The 7,669-nt window shown below is 42.5% G+C and overlaps 1 long non-coding RNA gene across 1 annotated transcript in view; it reads right to left on the bottom strand.

Moving 5' to 3' along the window:
- Positions 1-3,520: 3,520 nt before the first annotated feature.
- LOC144585021 (uncharacterized) overlaps positions 3,521-7,669 on the bottom strand; it is a 48,698-nt gene continuing 44,549 nt past the window's right edge. Inside the window, exon 2 of the long non-coding RNA XR_013539526.1 lies at positions 3,521-5,237. This is a non-coding gene — a long non-coding RNA (uncharacterized LOC144585021). The remainder of the gene's footprint in view (positions 5,238-7,669) is intronic.

Raw genomic sequence — 7,669 nt, 5'->3', positions numbered from 1 at the left:
TGATTTCATAGTCCGCAACCACGATAGAGGTGAGTGATCAGTGCACAAGGTAAAATGTCGACCCCAGACGTAAGCCTTCAGCTTCTGGATCGCAAAGATGATCGCCAAACACTCTTTCTCGATGGTAGAAAGATTCTTCTCCCTGGGAAGCAACTTCTTGCTCAGGTATGCCACTGGATGTTGGTCTCCGCTGTCATCCTGTTGGCACAGTACCGCTCCCACACCGGCATTAGACGCATCTGTGTAGATGATGAACTCTCTGTTGAAGTCAGGAGCATGCAGCACTGGATGGTTGGTTAGAGCATCCTTCAGCCGTCCAAACGCCATCTCGCACTCTTCCGACCAGGAAACGCTGTTGCTGCTCTGCTTCTTTGTCAGGTCTGATAAAGGTGCAGCAATCCCACTGAAACCGGGTATAAACCTTCTGTAATACCCTGCCAGACCTAGAAAGGATCTCACTTTCTTTTTAGTGGTAGGTCTGGGCCAATTCAGGATTGCTTCTACCTTGGCCTCTAAAGGTTTGATTAGGCCTCCTCCCACTATGTGACCTAGCTACTTCATCTTTGAGTTACCTAGCTGACACTTACTAGCTTTAACAGTTAAGCCAGCATCTTTCAATCTTTGTAGCACTAATTCTAGATGATGCAGGTGATCTTACCAGGTGTTGCTAAAGACCCCTATGTCATCGATATAAGCTACTGTGAAGTCACTAAGCCCTTTCAGAGTATGGTCCATGAGTCTTTGAAACGTTGCTGGTGAGTTTCTCAGGCCAAAACTGAGGACCCGGAACTCAAACAGGCCAAATGGACTACCAAATGCGCTTTTCTCTTGGGCCTTAGGATCACTTCTTCCTTCAATCATCTAACTTATGTCATCAAGCCTAGGCCTAGGATAAGCATCAGGTTTAGTTACTGAATATAACTTGCTGTAGTACACACAGAACCTGACACTGCCATCCGGCTTGTCTATTAAAGCTACAGGGGCTAACCAAGCGCTAGATGAGTGTACACTAATTTGATCGTTTAGCATTTCGTCTAGCGTTCTGCGAATATTGTCACAGTAATAACCTCTTACTCCATATGGTGTTACAGACTGAGAAGCATTCCCTATGTCAGTCCTGGGTAGCATTCCCTTGTCAACACCAGGTTTGTTTGAGAACACTTCTTGAGGTTTTGTAACCAGCGCTCTACAACTATTCTGCTGTTCTCTGGATAAAACAGGGCTGATCTGCACCTCTTGTGGATTGAACTTTTGTGGGCCCCTCCCTTCCCCGAAGGGCAACCCATGTTCCTCCTTATCATCCTCTTTTATTGCAAACTGCATATGGATGGTCTCTCTGTAATAAGGCTTCAGGGCATTTATGTGAATGATCCCCCTACCTAACCTTTTCATAAGTTTGGATGTAATAGAGGTTCCTAAATCTGTGATTATCTCAGAAGGAAAACCCATCCTACTCATGTAATTCACTAAGGCTTCTGCTACAGTCTGGGTCTCTATATTACGTAATGGGATCGCTTCTGGATATCTTGTGGCATGGTCTACTATAGTTAAAATAAATCTGTTCCCCTGCCTAGTGGCATTGGGCAATGGACCTATGATATCCACCCCTAGACGTGTAAAAGGAGTTGAAATCACTGGTAATGGGCATAGCTTTGCTCTAGTTTTATCACAGTTAGAGCCCCGTCTCTGACAAATATGGCATCTTTGACAGAAACTCTTAATATGTTTACCCATATCAGGCCAGTAAAAGTTTTGGGCTATTCTTTGTTTGGTTTTGTTTATCCCCATATGAGCTGAGAAAATGTCTGCATGTCCCTTTTCCAGAATCATAGGGCGATATTTCTCAGGCACCACCAACTGTCTCTTAATTTCAGGCCCCCCTTTTGAAATATTATTCAGTTTTTCCCTATACAGTAAACCACCCTTAATAATAAAATGTTCAGGGCACTCAGGTGATAAATCTTTATCAGTCACCTTTGCAAAACAGTCTTTTAAGGTGGGGTCTGCTGTTTGTTCCTTGACAAAGAGGCTTTTCTGAGGTATTTCAACTGAGAATGCCTCAGGTTGTGGTACAAATTTCTCTGGCTCTTGAGAGTCAGTCTCACTACTGGCTTCACTTTGTACTGATTGTGCACGTGTTACCACTAGGGCACTCTTGACATGCTTTGTTAAGTCATTACCAATAAGAAAAGGGGTAGGGATCTCAGAAGACACCCCCACTCTCCACAATCCCTTCCAACCTTGATATTCAATTTTCAAATCAGCTACAGGTAGTGAAACTAGTTCTGACCCAATCCCTTTCACCGATAGAGTCTGGTCAGCAATCATACAACTTTGTGGTACTATGTCTGAGTGGCATATAGAAATTTCAGAACAGGTGTCTCTCAAAGCTGAATAGTCAGTTTCAAAAACTTTTATCCTGTCCCCAGCAGATTCCAGTAAAGCAGCATTGGTCTGTATGTAATAACAATGGACAACTTCAGCGAGAGGTAGCTCCTTCAATGTATCCAATTCAGAGCTCCTAACTGCCTCTGCCTGGGTTTCCATGACAACAGAGCTATCACTAGAAGAAGCTTGAGGTTTACTCTGAACACAAAATACAGCCTTTGCTTCTTTTACATTAATTTTCTGAGGTGGAATTTCTTTATTTTGCCTTGTATTAAAACATTGTGCAGCAATGTGGCCTTTCTTTTTGCAAATGAAGCAGATTCTCTCCCCCATGAGCTTTTCCCATCAAATCTTTCAAGTTTCTCTTTTCCCTCCAAAACTTGTTTACTGTGCTGGCCCTGTTCTGAGGGCTTTTCACTAAAATGGCCACCCACTTTAGTCTGTCTCTGTGCTTGTTCTTTAGAGAACTTTGGGTCCCATGTTTTCCTCACACTTCTCCCCTCATAACAACTAGGACCCCTTATTTGAGAAATAAAATCAGCTATTTGTGCAGCATTTCTAACATCAGTTGGTTTCCGTTCTTGAACTAAAAATTTAAGTTCCCCATGGAGTAAGGAATAAAACTGCTCCAGGCCCACAACATTTTTCAATTCCTGAAAAGTTTTTACATTCTCCTGTTCAAGCCACCGATCCAAACACTTTTCTAGGTTAAAACCAAGTTGGGTATAAGATTCATCTGATTTTTTAGTAAGTTTTCTGAACTTCAACCTAAGATGTTCTGAATTAATGCCAAACCGATAATAAACCATTTTTTTGAACTCTGAATAATCTTTACTGAGCTCAACTGGCATATCAGCATACACATCAGCCATTTTTCCACTCAGGAGAGACCTCAGAATTATCATTTTCTCTGTTTCCCTCACAGAAAAATCAGCACAACTTCGTTCAAAGATTTTAAGGAAGTTTTCAGGACAATCCCCCTGTTTATATGTAGGAAATTTCTTCAAATCTGATTTTGATAACTGGCTTGGTTCAGTACTAGCATCTCTGTTGTTGTTGTTTCAATTTCCTAAGTTCAAAAGCCATACGCTCTCTCTCCAGAGCAATTCTTTCCCTTTCTATTCTTTCCTCCTTTTCTATTTGTCTCTCTTTTTCTCTTTCCTCTTTTTCTAGGGCCCTTAATCTAAATTCGTGTTCCTGGGCTAATTGAATTTTCTTAATTTCTGATAACTGTTCACCATTAGCTTCTTCCTGCACTGAGGCAACTCTTCCCTCACCATTTGACTCATCCCCAGACCAATCTGACATTGCTTGGTCTCTTTGTTCACTCACTTCTGCCATTTGACTGCGCGTGAGAGGCATTTTAATCACACAGAAGGCTCTTTTCTATTTTCAAGCCTCTGTTTAAAACGTCACTTTTTTTTTCTGTGCTAAGGTCTGACACTCTTCAACAGGGTATACCAACAGATATGGCTAGGCTTGTTACTGTAGTCTCTAATGGCTTCTGCCCCTTCACTGGGCCTCTTGCCAGATTTAGAGCTACTTTAATTTTCTGCCCTTGGCTCTACTTCAAATCCACCACAGCTTCACCCTCTCTCAGGTTCTGCAGTTCACTAGAGAGATCCCAAATCTTTGCTGCCCTTGGTCTGTCTGTCCCTTCTGAGTTCTCCTAACTCTGGACTCTCAGACCAAGTCACAACAGCCTTCTACTTTGGGTCAATCTCCCTCACAAAATGGACCTTCTAGAGCTCATAAGTCAGTTCCCTCACTCTGAAGTTTTAGGTGCCTCTCCACTAGATCTGCTCCCCCCTGGAGACAAATCCTAGAGAGTTACCCACACCCCACTTCAGGTGCTCCTAACTGAAATCCTTTTGCTCTGGTCACACTAGCCAAGGCTTTTCTGGGCAACTGGGCAACTGGACAACTCGTATCCCACACGCTGGCACCAGTCTTGTCGCGACTGCCACCTCCTCTTACGTCACCACAAGAGATGACAGGCCACGATCCTTCACACACACACAGTACTTCGCTGCCACCAACCACACATAAACCTGACACTTCAGACTATGTATGGATTTAAAATAAAAATAATGATTTATTGATTACAGAAATAAAATGTAAATCAATGAATAAAAGAATCACTTGGTATACTATATTAATCAGACCTTCACCCTGCACAGTTCTTTATTTCTTAACACACAGTAACCTAACCTATACCTAACCCTGTCACTCTATAACTCCCCCAACAACCAACAACCTCCTCCCTCCTTGTACACCCCCCTTATATACACAAGCTCCACCCCTATAAGACCCACCTCCTGCCTTGCCATAGGCCAGGAAACTCCAGCCTTAGCCAAGACAGGCAGGTGACGTAATGGCACACGTCACACATATATATTTTGTTTATCAACACTTTCTGGTATTATACCTAACAGAAAGAGCTCTGGCCTAAAATCTACATGCTTTTTGATTATTTTAACAAGCCATGTATGTATTTTGTTCCAAGTGTGTGTTTGTATTAAAACCCCATTTTAATTGTCTAGGAACCATCCCATATTTTTAAGCCATAGGATTCAGATAGAAGTTGATCAGTCATTAATAAGACGCAAAATAGACAGCTCTCATAAGGCCTATAGACTTTTGAATAAAAGCTTGCAACTTAAAGACAAGGTGTAACTATCAAAAACATCAGGCGGCCCTGTAGACCAAAGGGATTGGTTGAAGGGGTTGTGTGGGCCTAAGGCTGCCTGTCTTGGAAAGGCCCCAGCAGGGTTTTTGGAGAGTTCTGCGCGCTTGCCGTTCTTTGCAGAGACCTGGACGGTTTGGAGATGATGGCCGACAAGGAAAACCTGCAATAAGTTGAAGAGTACAAAAAATAAAACAACCCACATTTATTAAAACTGATTTAAGACTATCCAAAGTAAAACATTTTTCACATAACAAGACACAAAATAGACACCTCTCACAAGCCTAGAGACTTTTGAAAAAAGCTTGCAACTTAAAGACAATGTGTAACTATAAAAAACATCAGGCGGCCCCCATAGTCCAATGGGAAGTGATTGGTGGGTTGGGGTGGGTTGGGGTGGGGAGGAGTGGTTTGGTTAGAAAGGGGGTGGGCCGTAGGGCATGCACTTAGGCTGCCTGGGTTTGAAAGTCCACAGCGGTTGCTGAAACGCCACAGTGGTGATTTCGAGGCCATTCTGTGTAGCCTGTACCTCTTTGCAGAGATCGGTGTGTCTTGGAGGAGATGGCTGACAAAGAAAACCTGATCCCTGAAACAAGCCAAAAGGATACAGGGAAACCCAAAAGGCGTTTGTGACTCCTTGGTTACTACTATGGGGCTCTGGGTTTTTTCCAGCCCTTGTGCCCCTTAGGCCCCCCTCCAAGGCTCAGGGGAAGGCTGCCTGAAGACAGAGATGCCTTGAAATCAGCAGAGGATGTGGATGGCTGTGTGCTAGCGAAACCAGATTTTGTGGCAGATGCCTATGGTTCTGAGGACCTGACCGTGGAAGAGGTTTCATATGAGGGCTTTGAGAGTGATGCCAAAGGCTGCCCGGTAAGCACAAATTTCTAAACGGCATAGTTATGGGGTCTGTTATAAGGGCTTTAAAACCCATAGTTAGGGTTTTATGCTAGGGTTGGGGGTTTAAGATCTTTTTAAAAATTATTAAAAGCTTGTTTCATTATCAATCACAGGAGAGAATGTTTCAAGCTCAAACACAGGAGAACGCTGGACATGAGGGTGATATGATGATGATGATGGGCTTGAGTGCGACTGTGGATATGGGGCACAAAGAAATGACCTGAAAGCGGCAGAAAACAATGTTTCAAACACATCCACCGGAGAGGGGTGAGGCTGTTGATGATGAGAAATCACCCTGCAGGAATATACAGACTGTAAATCTGTCCTGTATTTCATGTGTTTATACAACCTCTGAGGTTTAGATGTATGTTTTACAATACCCTTGTAATATACTGTTTTTAATAAAAAAAATTTATTCTACCATACCTAGTGCATATTTGTATATATTTATAAAAGGTTAAAACAAAATTAAGCTAATCTGAATGTCATGTGCTTCTACTATCCCTGAGGTTTGCTTTACGATACCCTTGTAATATGTCTTCTAATAAACAGGTTTTATTGTACCATAACTTGTGTATACAGTGGTGCCTCGCACAACTATGTTAATTGATTAAAAAAAAAATTCTGTGAAAACATCGTTCTGTGAAACACCATTTCCCATAGAGATGCATTGAAAACTGGATAATCGTTCCAATTAGAATGGATTGCCGTCCTTAAGCGAAAATCCCCATAGGAAACATCGTTGTGTGAAACAATGTATCCACCATTCAAATGCATTGAGTAGGCTTCAAGGCATCTCAATGGGGGAGAAAAAAATTCACCAAAAATTAACGAAGACTCAGAACAAAGCCAGATTAAGTTTGCAAAGGTTTCACAAGCTGCACTAACGAGTCCAAGCATTTAAAACAGTTTCTGAGTCTTCATTAATTTTTGGTAAAAAAATTTATGCCCCATTGAGATGCATAGACCCCCCCCCCCACCAAGAAGCAGCATGGCAGCAGTTAAAAATTTTTTAAAATCAGATTTGAACTTGGGCATCCAAATCCCAGAGGCAGGCATGGCCACAAGAGAACAGCAACCATTTCCTTGCAGAATTCCACACACACAAAGCATAACCCCCCCAAGCAAGAAGCAGCATGCAGGGAAAAAAAATTAAAATCAAGTTTGAACTTGGGCATTCAAATCCCACACAAATCCACAGAAACCCCAAGCCAAAAAACCCCCTGCAATTTCCCCAATGAAAAAACCCCATAACCAAAGCCAGACAGACCCAAATTCCCCCTTGCAAAAATCATCAGAGTTTTGCAATACAGTACAGTACAGATATACTGTAAAACCCACCACCCACCCAGGAGAAGAAATGCAAGCTTACCTTTGAAAATTCTCCAGCACAGAAAGCACCCACAAGACAGAGCAAAGAGGCATAGCCAACCTTTGAACTTCATGTGGGAAAGGAAACCCAGGATGCATGGGGAAGGTTTTTTATTCCTTCCCTGCACAGGCGCAATGCATCCTGGGTACAGGCAGATAGAAGAACAAATTAGCATTGCCAAACAGCCACCTTTCCTGCTCTTTTTTGAAAACATTGTTAAGTGAAACAGGGGACCCAAAATGCAATCGTTCTGTAAAGCATGGTCCCAAAATCATTGTGCGAAAATTCCCCATAGGAAACATCGTTGTGTGAGGCAGCAAATTTTT

This window comes from Pogona vitticeps, chromosome W (genome assembly GCF_051106095.1).
Source record: "Pogona vitticeps strain Pit_001003342236 chromosome W, PviZW2.1, whole genome shotgun sequence".
In the NCBI taxonomy this organism is placed as follows: domain Eukaryota; kingdom Metazoa; phylum Chordata; class Lepidosauria; order Squamata; family Agamidae; genus Pogona; species Pogona vitticeps.
The sequence above is the reverse complement of the archived record's forward strand: the minus strand, read 5'-3'. Positions and strand labels throughout refer to the sequence as shown.